Below are 13,108 nucleotides of genomic sequence, written 5' to 3' on the forward strand. Positions count from 1 at the left end.
ATCATCAAGGAATTCCACCCTTGTTGAAGCTCGTTCACCTAAGGAATCATTGATCGTATTGGAGTATCATCACGGTCCAAGGTGGAAAGGTACGTAAGGTACGGTACGTGTTCGGTACGTACTGTACGTAGTACCGAATGGATTGAGTGGTAAGGTACGTAAAATTCGTAAGGTTTTTTTCGAAAACGTCAAAAACCTACAATACGGTCCGTACATTGATGCTATCGCGAGAAACACACAAGGTATGCGCGAGGGAGACGGGAGAGACTCGCGAGGACGAGCACTTACCTTTATCGTGCACAAGGTTGCTCTGCAGGTGAGTTTGCAGAGCTCTGTCTGCAATAAACAGGCGCCCAAACTCTCTTTGTAGTACTCTGTAGTCAATAGTTTGCAATAAACAGGCGCCCAAACTCACTCTGTCTCAATAACCATGCGGCCAAACCCCCAAAACAGAGGCGAAATTAAATCCGAAAACGCGAAGGGCAAATTCTTTTTTTTTTTTGGTGGTACAGTACGGATCCGTACGGTACCGTACCGTACTATACGGACGTACGGATCCTACCTTGTCACGGTCTTCGGCATAACACTCACACTAGCTGCCATGGGAGATGCTCTCAGGGGAAGATACATCTGGTAGGTGTTTTCACCTACTTAGAATTGTTGTGATAATCCGGTACTTTGATCATTTTGTAAACAAAAACAGTGGTTTAGGCGACATACTAATAAGAAGTCAACATACATATAATGCATTCTGTATAATAATTATGGTTTTTGCTAGCTATCAGTAAATACCTTATGGACTTTGAGATTGGTAGCGTACGGGTGATGATAAGACTTCATAAACCATGTCTCAAACCTTGTGGTAATTGGTAAGCATGTGGTCATGTATTTGGTATAGAGGATGTTATGCTGGAATTTTTAAAGCTGGGAGAGATAGCTCAACGAAAATTGGTGTACTGTTGCAAATCTCGATACTTCGTTCTTCGTATAGACCTAAATGGTACTTTTGCTCCTAAAAAGTTGGAATGAGTTAAGTCGAATCTTCAAAACTCGTATGGAGGGGCTCTTTGTGAGATGGCATATATTGTTTTTTTTGGAAAATGGCCTGGTATACGATCAAGATTCTGTCCAAACATTGGTTAAATTGTTCTGGTAGCCTTGCTTTCATTGGGTTGTGCGGCTCATGGTTCTATTTCTCATTAAGCATTAGCATAGTGAACATAAATAGTTTGCTGAAATTGGTTGAACGTTTGGATCTCATTGGAATTGCAGTCTTTAAAGAAGATTTCTGGTCTGTAATCATACAAAAGAATGTTCGATGTTTAAAGTGGAAGTTGCAACTCAAAACTGATAAAACATCAGGCTTTTTTTGCCATGGTATGAGACAAAGGAATAATATCTATGTTGTTGAATGCCTTAAACCTCCCATGAGGGTCTCCTTGGAGATGGCGATTGCTGAAATTTTTGAAAAATCATTAAAAATACAAACGAAATGTTGTCTGATTTTTGATAGAATTGCTTATATTGTTTGTAGGACAAATGCCGAAAGTAAGCTTCTTGAAACTCTGAGACTGACAAGGACTGGAGATAGATTCGGGGTTTATGTAATATAAAATTTTGAATTGTTTTTATAATCATGACCATAAAATATCACTTGTTGCTATGGGATGCATAACATCTAGTAGGTTGTAAACACACTCTTAAATGATAAACCCCTTGTTTTTGGCATACAAACACATAGATAGGTACCTACGGAGAATTAAGGATCTCAGCTCCTAAATTGAGCAAGTACCTGCATGCTTACATATAATCCATATTCTGTAATCATTATCCACCCTTGAGCAGGTGTGGAATTTCAAATGGTTTTTATCTTGCAGGATCGGAACATTGTATAGCAACCACGATGACGACATAGTTAACAAAATTGAGGCGACACATCAACCAAAAGCATGAGATGACAGGTATGTAGGTTTCATAGTACCATACTCTCCTCCCTGGAGAACCCCTTTTATCAAACAACAATTGGGTATTATTACACCTAAATCTTGCTCAACACATTATGGATGGGTATTCACGCATCTAAACCATACTCTCCTCCATGGAGGACCCCTTTATCATATGACAATTGGGTATTGTTACATCTACATCCTGTCCAACAAGTTATTGATGGGTATGCGCACATCTAAACCCTTTTAACACAGTACAAGTGAATGAGCTGTAGACATTTAAAAAAAAAAGGAAGCACGTACTACAATCGGTGGAGGATTGGTCCACTTGGTGGACCATCCTCCACCAAGTGGATCTCTCCTCTGGGATGGGGGAGGGCCACACACACACACACACACACACACTTATCTAGTTGACAATTCTTGGACTAAACCTTGGCTGACTGGTTCCCTCTTTGGTAATCTCACTCTCGCTATCTCCTGTGCCTCATACACGCTCACATAATGTTTTAAAACAATGACGCCATTGGTAATCCGTCATTACTTAACTCTCTTGGATGGATAATTGAGGTCTCTTGGGATAGCTTCTGACAACGTAAAATTCTCTCTCTTTCGCTCTCTCTCTCTCTCTTTCTCTCTCTGTCTCTTTCTAACACTATCCCTCGTACAGTATCATGGCACATGATCAATTCATTTTTGTATTCTTTGTATAAAGCTTGAGATGTAATATTCTCATAGCAGTGGCGGTATTGGTTTTTAATGATACTTATGTAACATATTGGTATTTCTAGCTTTAAATGCCTCCCTCAGGCAACCAACACTCTCGTCGAATCACTCTACAGATCGCGTCACTCTGTGCACTGACCCACCGCATGAAGGATCGTGCTGGCAACAGGCTAGTTTACATAATGGTATATCCTTGGGAAAATTTATGAGGTTGTGCATATATACATGAGCCCTCATAACTCTCCCTCTCAGCTGCTTCGTTGACCTCATAACTACACATGGAAAGGGTATTTCTGATTTTTAAGCGGGCATTTGGTTTCACTCGCCAAGCCTGGCTCTGAGAGAGCGCATAAGCTGAGATTGCGCAAGAGAAACCACTCAACACAAACACACACACACACACACACACACACACACACACACACACACACACACACACAGTCGAATGCACATAGAACACACAGGTACAACTCGTGAGAGGGTTCAATAGCATGCAACACTGAAGTTCTGAGGCTCTCTCTCTCTCTCTCTCTCACACACACACACACACACACACACACACACACACACACACACACACACACATAAGGGAATCGCTCTCTACCTTGCGAGTTTGGAGCTCTCTACATTACCGGCTTTATCAGCAATATTGGGCTTTGACAACTCTTCTGGCTCTTTGACTCACTGGACGACATGCTGGCTCTTTGCTATGCTGAAGGACGACCATACTCGGTAGCCCAGGTGATGGATGGGATATGCTCCTCTCTCTTCTCTTTTTGCTCGCAGATCCCTGTCGAGGATTAGTGGTGTGAGGTAATCCCATGCTCATCAATTTTTGCTACCAAGCTTCCTTGATTGCCGTCTTTATCTTTGTATTTGGCTCTATGCGTATGCATACACTATGCGTATTTGGCTGGGAATAATGTAGGACCTGGAATTTTTTCACATGATGTACATGTCAGACCCACCTGGTTCCTTGCACATAAGGTTATTGACCCCACACACACACACACACACACACACACACACACACACACACACACTTGCAGGCATGAACATTAAGGAATTCCACCCTTGTTGAAGCTCGTTCACCTAAGGAATCATTGATCGTATTGGAGTATCATCACGGTCTTCGGCATAACACTCACACTAGCTGCCATGGGAGATGCTCTCAAGGGAAGATACATCAGGTAGGTGTTTTCACCCACTTAGAATTGCTGTGATAATTCGGTACTTTGATCATTTTGTAACCAAAAACAATGGTTTAGGCGGCATACTAATAAGAAGTTAACATACATATAATGCATTCTGTATAATAATTATGTTTTTGCTAGCTATCAGTAAATACCTTATGGACTTTGAGATTGGTAGCGTACGGGTGATGATAAGACTTCATAAACCATGTCTCAAACCTTGTGGTAATTGGTAAGCATGTGGTCATGTATTTGGTATAGAGGATGTTATGCTGGAATTTTTAAAGCTGGGAGAGATAGCTCAACGAAAATTGGTGTACTGTTGCAAATCTCGATACTTCGTTCTTTGTATAGACCTAAGTGGTACTTTGCTCCTAAAAAGTCGGACTAAGTTAAGTCGAATCTTCAAAACTCTTATGGAGGGGCTCTTTATGAGATGGCATATACTGTTTTTTTTGGAAATGGCTTGGTATACAATCAAGATTCTGTCCAAACATTGGTTAAATTGTTCTAGTAGCCTTGCTTTCATTGAGTTGTGCAACTAATGGTTCTATTTCTCATTAAGCAATAGCATAGTGAACATAAATAGTTTACTGAAATTGGTTGAACATTTGGATCTCATTGAAATTGTAGTCTTTAAAGAGGATTTTTGGTATGTAATCATTAAAAAAAATGTTTGACGTTTAAAGTGGAAGTTGCAACTCGAAACTGGTAAAACATGAGGCTTTTTTTGCCATGGTATGAGACAAAGGAATAACATCTATGTTGTTGAATGCCTTAAACCTCCCATGAGGGTCTCCTTGGAGATGGCAATTGTGGAAATTTTTGAAAAATCATTAAAAATACAAATGAAATGTTGTTCGATTTTTGATAGAATTGCTTATATTGTTTGTAGACAAATATTGAAAGTAAGATTCTTGAAACTCTGAGATTGACAGGGACTGGAGATAGATTCGAGGTTTATGTAATTCATAAAATTTTGAATTGTTTTCATAATCATGACTATAAAATATCATTGTTGCTATGGGACGCATAACATCTAGTAGGCTGTAAACACACTCTAAAATGATAAAACCCTTGTTTTTGGCATACAAACACATAGATAGGTACCTACGGAGAATTAGCTCAATTTTTGTATCATGCATGTTCGTAGATACTAGCACTACTTTGAGTGTACTCAGTGAATATTGGGATACATATGACTCTACACTCAAAGGATACATTAGTTATATTCTCAACTTAATAGTCAATCCTAAGGGTAAGCGGTAAACTAGGTCTACAGGTGTGAATTGGATGACAAATGGATCCAGTGTCTACACTTGCAAAACGCACAAACATAGTCAGTTCTAACTGAGTGTTTTTGTATGGATGCAGGTAACAACTATATTGGAAGCTCATCCCAAAGGGTGAGCTCATCCCAAAGGTTTTATGTAGATATAGTGGAAGCTCATCCCAAAGATATAGTGAGCACCAAAAGTGTTCCTAAAATCATTGATGCTCTTCCATTGCAGATTAACCTATATGTTGCCTTTTTTTTTGTTTAAAAGGTTGTAGACGTTTTGGAAAAGCCAACTATATAAGATGACTACATTGCTTACGTGTTTCCTCCTGAAAAAGAAAACTAGTCAACTATGTATTGAATGGAGTAGAGTTTTGATGGACATGCTTGGATAAAGTATGTAGCTTGTGGTAGTGATTTGTTTTGGGGAGTGGTTTTGGATTTTCCTTATTTTGAAGAAGAAAGACATTGAATGAGTCTCACTAGAGAGCCAGACATTGAATGAGTCTCACAGGTCTGGTTGTATACTTCCATCTTCAAAAATGATCGATGATATCTTGGAACCAACCAAATATGTAGCTTGATTCTTAGTAGCCTCAGCCTTGTAGTACTATGACACCTCATGATCTAGCAAATAAAACAACTTATTTGCTTCATTGCAGCCACATTCAAGCTTTAGTTTCTCCTTAAGCAATGCTAGTGGCTACAATGCAAAATTTAAATCTTCCATTTTAGAATAATTATCTTTGAGAGGTTACACTCTGATTGTCTGATATTGATCGTCAAACATAAGCAACAACCTTTTCCGCACGTGCAAGGCCGATGATGGTAATATGCCAAGCCATTCATTCACATGACCTTCTTGCAAAGAGAATAATATAGCAGTAAAGTTTTGGGTGACCTTGCAGAGAAAAAAAAATATGAGTGTACAAGGTTGATCTTTTTGCTAGAAGATTAGAATCTTTCATGTGAAATTCAAAATAATAGTTAAGTTTGTGCCTAGTAACCCTATTGCACACCAATTTGAGGTAACCCTAGCACGGACCTTTTTTGGGGACAACATTTTGAGTTAATGTGAATCGTTAACTTTCGGGACAATTTTGTTGACGCTTTGCCTCTAGACTCCTTGACCGGCTACAGAAGGTCTGAGTCTAACTTGGCCAGTCCTTGTGAGTTGCATCTGATGCGGCTATAGTTTCGGCCCTCTTTGTGGCCCTTGTTTATTTTTTTTTCTAAAAGTAAGAGCCTCTGCCAAGAACTTAATAAAGCTCTAGTATTGCACCTACACTGCACTGTTCGAGAGGAATCATTTTCCCAAACATACAAAATTTCGTTCCTTGAATTTGCTAAGAAACAATGGGTTATTTTTTTGCTTTTTTACACTATTTTTCTCTATTTTGAGGTGAAAATTTTTATTTTCCCCTTGCCATTTTTGAAATTGAAAACCGCACGAATAGTTTGGTTCAACGATTTTTTGGGGCTTCATTAAGAGGAATCACTTTTCATTCCTCTTCAATTCTAAAGAAAACTTAGTCTTCAAGAGTTAAATGCAAAGGCAGAAGGCGGTGGTATCTCTTTCCAGATCAGCAGGGGGGACATATTTGAGTGTGTGAACTCTCTTTTTCTCTCCCTTTCTTGGCTCCCATGCAGCCAGAGAAAGGAGTCAATATGGACACCATGCGTCCGAGGTTGTGTGTGCAATACGAGGGGGGCAGGAGTATCACCAAACCCAACTGCAGCGGGGCATGGGCGGGGGGATGTGAAGTGCAGGGATTTGCTCCAGGGATCAACGCATGCGAGCATGGTTTACTACAAAAGCACATAAAATATAGACGAGGGCAGAATGGTGCTCTCTCTCTGTGTGTTAACCCTCACGGCTCACGGACACCCTATCACCTACGACGGACGTTCTAACCTATGGCGGACATTGTATTATTTATTTGGTAGAGTCAGGTACCGGGCTTGTTGCTCCAATAGGAAAAGGGTAAGTGATCGCCGATGAGAGACGCACTCTAACTGGAACATTCAAAGGATTAGTTGGCTAAGCATGGGCACCCAAGTCTGAATGGGGCGAGCTCATATAAAAGTCAACTAAACCTAAAATCCACTCATTCTCTCATTTGTGCAATAGAAGAGTGCTCTTGCTCCATCTCCATCTGCATCTTCTTCTTCTTCACCTCCTTGTGTATGTGTGTGTATATGAGAGAGAGAGAGAGAGAGAGAGAGAGAGAGAGAGAGAGAGAGAGTGGGCGATCGAGCATTACGAAGGCACGGCGACGGCGAAGCGGTTGAGTGCGACGAAGCGGCGGCTCCTTTTTCGCGGCGAGGAATCCTCCACGAAGGAAGCGTAGAGCGGTGAGTGACACACCATCGCCTTCTTTAAGCTTACTAGTTTAGGCTTGTTGTGTGCTTGGAGCCATTTGTGGCTCGCACACGGTGTATCGGTAAGTTTTTTGCATTGACACGTGCGACATACGCGTACATTTTTGGCCCCGTTGCCGGGGAATGCGGTGCATTAAGCTCGAGTAGCACTCTGTGCTTCTTCGTGGTGCAATTTCAATTCTAGGAAAGGTAGGGAAGGAGTGTGTGTGTGTTGAGAGGAGGGATTTGGTGTTATACTGTGTGTTTTTTTGTTAATGGAGTTTTCAAAGGTTTTGTGTATTAAGGTAGTTAGTTTTTTTTGTTAATGGAGTTTTCAAAGGTTCTGTGTTTATTCTCTGTGTATTAAGGTAGTTAGTTTTCTGTGTACAATAAGTAGGCAGTAGATTAGTGAGAGTTAATAGAGTGTGTTAGTGTGTAAGAGTAGGTTTATTAGTTAGAAGTAGCTAGATAGAGTGTGTGTGCGCTCTCGCGCAGGCCGCGGCGACCTTATCCTTTAAATTAAAAAAATAATAAAAAACAATAATTTTTTAATTTTTTTTTAAAGGTAGGATCGGGATCGGGAATATCTTCTGGACCCAAGTCCAGACCCAAGCCCAAGCTCACGCTCAAGCCTAGGCCTCAGTCGCCTTTAAAAAAAACGAATTTTAGCTTCACACGTAGCTAAAAATCGATTTTTTGAGGACCAACGGAACGTCAGATGTCCGAAAATGTGCTGTAAAGCACACAGCGACCCTCTAAGTTATACGCTCATTTTGAGCTATCACACACTTTAATCAAAAAAATCAAACATTAAAAAACATTCAAAAAACATCAAAAACAAGAAAAAATCAAGTAGAAAACGGGGTGCAAAACACCCACAAAACAAAGCAAGTAATCTTTGAGGGTACTTGCCGACACTTGTAGGGCACCCAAAGCACATGTATCTACGCTCTGGTCGTGTGCTAGAGTTTGAACAACTAGCTAGTGCTTCGATTTATGGGGGTACTCACTATCCTGGTCTACGCCCTCGGCAGGGACCCAAGGTAGTGCAACCCAAGACCCAAATATAGCGGCTAGCGACTCTTCCTCTGACTACGATATTATGGCAGAGCATCTTACATAAAGCCCCGGGAGAACAAATGAAACCGTGCCTAGCTGGGCCCAACAACATGGAACTAGTGTTTTTAGCCGTTTGATGGAAACTTTTAGTAGAGCTACGCGCTCTGAACCTACGGCTAGTGAAGTAAACGAAGGGGGTGGGGAAGTAGAATCACCATTCACATCTCTTGTAGACCCCACACTCCCTCAGAGCGTCCACGTGGACATTTCACCTATCTCATTTAATGAGGGCCCTACCGAGCTACCACCTTCCAAAGTCCCCTCTAAGGTAGCGGTGACTAAAAGTCAAAACACGGGAAGCAACATTGCATCCACCTCACGGAAACCCTCTAGTACACCAAGTTTGGACAGGGTATTTCTCAATGAAAATTGGGAATATGACCTACACACGGAGACTTTGACCGACCTATACATGGGCTACACATACCATGTGGGTTGGTTAGAAGTTGTACAATCTACATCTAGTGTCACTAGTCTAGAGGAACAACAACACATGATCTGCAATGTCATCAATAGGATTATCCAGTCCGAGAGGCAAAATCGAGAAATAAACATACCTTCGACGGGTCCTATGCGATTTTTAGACACGGGCAAAGGGAAACAACCCACTCTATCACAAATGGAGACTCCCCCAGTGAGTCCCATAGATCCCCCATATGTTGTTTTGCCAGGAGTCTCAATGCAATCTGAACCCACAAGTGATAGCTTTAATTTTCCAAGTCTAGCTCATCTATCCTTGGATGACACCACGGATACCATGCCTACCCCAATGATGGGCATACCAAGAAACACACCATGGACCTCGTTTGTTAGTAAAGCACCGCTACATGGTAGCTCAATGCCTGCAATAGTACCTACAAGTGCGTACCAATCGTATGCACCTATGGGTCCACGTACTCATGTAGTCCCTACCCCTCCCATTGTTTCAACTACCTATGCTTCACAACCACAATACACAAGTTCTTATTTCCATGGGACTATACCGGCTAGCATTAGCATGTCACATCCGACGTCTGCTATGCCTAGGGCCACTCATATGAACTATGGACCACCACATGGCACAACATCGTACCCAACGTGGAACCCAAGGGCTTCCTATGCGCCAAGCCCAATGCCAATACCTACTCCACATGTAGTCTCTGGAGCACCTCCACCCACGGTGCCTGCTCACTTAGGTGACTTGGCAACATTTTCTCAAGCTATTGGTCGATCTATTGCTGAGAATATGCGTAACACGTCTAATAGAGAGCCTAGAAGTAAGGCAGTACAAATAGCCAAGCTCACACAAAAATTTAGTGGAGATGGGGATGTGAGAAAGCATATCGAAGTGTTTGAACAAATATGCGATTCTCTAGGAGAACACAATGACCTACATAAGAGCAATGCTTTAAGCCTAACCTTAAGTGGAAAGGCTGGGGATTGGTATAGAACCCTAAGGGTGGAAGAAAAAACGATTTACCCTACTCTTAGGAGGCTGTTCTTAAAAGAATACATACGAGAGGGAGTACTTTGGGGTGTAGCCTCTCAGCTCCAGAAAGCCCAATGAGAGGAAGGAGAGTCGGTGAGAGACTTTATAAGTCGCTTGAAGCATTTGAATTCTCGTTGTAATCCAAATGAGCGCTTCAACAATAACCAATTGCTTGATAGATTCATTAGGGGATTATGACATGAGGATATCCACAATGGCCTAGTCATTAGAGGTATCACCACTTGGGAAGCAGTCACCACCAATGCGATCCAATTGGAGGATAATTTAATGATTCAAGGAGAAAGAGTGTCTGTTGAGCCTAAATCTATTAGCTTACAAGCATCGGGGCATCAGCCAATGACCCTAAAGCCTATTGCTAAGGAGCCAAAGATATCTGAGATGACTTTAGCAGATCTCACCAAGGCTATTCAAGAGAGTCTTAGAGACAATCGTGCTCCGCAAAACAATCATATGTATCCAAGAAGGGAGCAACAATGGTGCTCAGTATGCTATGGACCGCATAGTACCAGTGAATGCCCTACTTTTAGAGTAAAATTCAATGGGAACTGCAATGCATGTGGAAGGTATGGTCATCAAGCTAAGGATTGCATAGTATTTAAGCGCGCGATGGCCAATAGACCAACCTTAGCATGGACAGACACACCTCGAGTGCCTGCATTGATGCCGGCCCCACCTCTTGAACAAACAGCACAACACATGGTCCCTAGGGCCCAAAATGTTTTTCAAACAACACCCTTACCACCTCCAGTGCTAGGACCGCAACCACCACATCCGAGAATCACTTCTGTGAATCAAGTGGGTTCTGAGTCATCTATTTCTTGTTTGGAAGGCTATGAGGAAGATATAGATCCTAATACCGCCTATGGGATGGATGTGCTTGAAGAAAGTTCACAATACTACATGGAGGACTATTGGGGACAAGTCAAACCTGTATATCATGTAGTTGCTCTTGTGGCAAGAGGCCAAAATATCAATTACACTGCTAAGAGACCACCTCTTCAATGCTATGAGTGTGGAGGTCCACATCGTGTAGCCGAGTGTCCTATTAGGCTACAAAAGAACGTCACACTAATGCAAACCAATCAAGCGAGCACGTCTACAATGCCGATACTCATGTGTAATCGATGTGGCATAGATCATTTGATTGCCCAATGTCCAAATAATCCAAATGCACCGAAGATCACGCCATTAAACTTGATTGAAGTTACCGAGGAGCCATCACCAAGTGCACCCATGGTACCACTAAACGTACTCACACGATCGATGCTCCAAAAACAAAATTTTATTCTTGAGAAAAGAGACACGGAATCAATTGCCCAATCTCAGAAAAAGAAGAAAACACGAAGAAAGAGATCGCAAAAAGCAGCGAAGTCAGACCCCAGTTCAAAGACCAACATAGGGACTGATGATGACCCCATATATATGAACGACGCTGAAGAAGATTTTGATTCAGGTGAAACCATGGAGACCAAAACGACTACTAACATAGAAACCAACAAGGAAGATCTTCATGAGCCACAATGGCGAGGATCCAAAAAGAAGATATGAACTTATCCAAACCCTACAGAGGAGATCGAGCGAGTCAAGCAATTAAGGAGTTTGGTAGAAGATACCCAAAGGGATCTAAAACGAGCACCTAGGAAGATCCAGATTACAAACACCGTGTTCTCTACGCAACAACAACCTCACCAAGTCCATAGACCCTTGGACATACCTGGTGTCATCCAAGAAGAAAGTGACTTAAAGTCATGGGAAAGTGGGCGTACTCACTTCTTGATGGAAAGAATGTTTACAGAGGGACTACCTGATCCTATCGAAGAAATGGAGATCCCATCTTCCCCACGTCAAGGGACTCAAGGCCAAAAGGTGCCGCTAAACATTGCCAAATTGATGGATTTCATGTCTTCAGAAGTTAGAACCACCATCATGTCCAAACTATATAAAGACCCTGAGCTAGTCTCAGCTCTTCGAGCCTTCCTCAATGGAGAATTGAAGTTTGGGCTACCACAATTTGCACAGATGGATGGAGCTGGGGAGATGCCAATAGAGGAGGAATACATAGATCCACAATCCAACCTAGATGAGAACCTTGTTATAGAAATACCTGTTAACAAGTTGGGACAATACTTTTAGGGTGATGAATCCAATGCGACCATACCAATCACTACTAAGGGATTAACTGTGAAGGGAATCCTTGATGGTGGCGTTGGGGTTAGCATTGTGACTAGAAATTGCTGGGAAACTATGGGAAGACCTCACCTTGCGACCACAACCATAGTAGTGAAGATGGCCAATGGGTCTATTGTTAAACCTATTGGGATGCTAGAAGATCTCAAGATCAAGGTCTTTGGACATAAAATAAGGATTACCTTTATTGTTATGGATTTCTCCAAACACACTAAGGCATCGGAGATAATCTTAGGACGTCCTTTCATGAGGGAAGCAAAAATGGTGCATGGCTGGTCTAAAAACCATGTCTACTTGCAGTTCCAAGATTCTGTCATTCGAGTGGATCTTGTGACGGGTCGAGCACATCCTCTAGGAAACAGGTTTATAATTGATCATAGATCTGACATCACAATTCACTCGGCCCCATTGCAGTATTGTTATACGTGTAAAGTGGAAACTGATGTTAGGGAAGATTCTCCTTATATGGATGTACTACCTAGGATGACTGAGTCAGACAATGTGGATTGGGTCCACCTAGCAGCAACCATAGACACTTGGGGAAATAGGGAGACAACTTGGGTAACACTTGAGGGGGATGAAATGCCCGTACCCTTAAATATGCTACAAGCAATGCATATAGCTTCTGGCAAGACTCATCATAATATAACAAAGAAAACATACAAGTGGGTCCTTAAAGCTTCTTTAGCGACCATGGCTAGTACTAAAAAATGAAAGCCTTGTAAGAAACATATCACTCGCTCCAAGAAAAGTAAGAAAATGTTGCGATGGATTCCTAAACGACTATTGGAAGCCCAAAGCTACTATC

The 13,108-nt window shown here is 41.8% G+C and overlaps 1 protein-coding gene across 6 annotated transcripts in view; it reads left to right on the forward strand.

The window, feature by feature from the left end:
• LOC147421837 (uncharacterized) overlaps positions 1–13,108 on the forward strand; it is a 51,818-nt gene that overhangs the window by 36,323 nt on the left and 2,387 nt on the right. For 2 of the 6 annotated variants that reach the window (XR_015186746.1, XR_015186745.1), the window contains exon 3: positions 1,878–1,961. The exons of 1 other annotated variant lie outside the window; for it this stretch is intronic. The gene's annotated coding sequence lies outside the window, so the exon portion shown is untranslated. Of the gene's footprint in view, positions 1–1,534; positions 1,710–1,877; positions 1,962–5,239; positions 5,527–13,108 lie in introns of those variants that run through there. 3 more of the 6 variants (XR_015186747.1, XM_086502678.1, XM_086502681.1) reach the window with 3 other exon arrangements.

Source organism: Adiantum capillus-veneris, chromosome 27 (genome assembly GCF_014529385.1).
Source record: "Adiantum capillus-veneris isolate H3 chromosome 27, ASM1452938v2, whole genome shotgun sequence".
NCBI classification, from domain to species: domain Eukaryota; kingdom Viridiplantae; phylum Streptophyta; class Polypodiopsida; order Polypodiales; family Pteridaceae; genus Adiantum; species Adiantum capillus-veneris.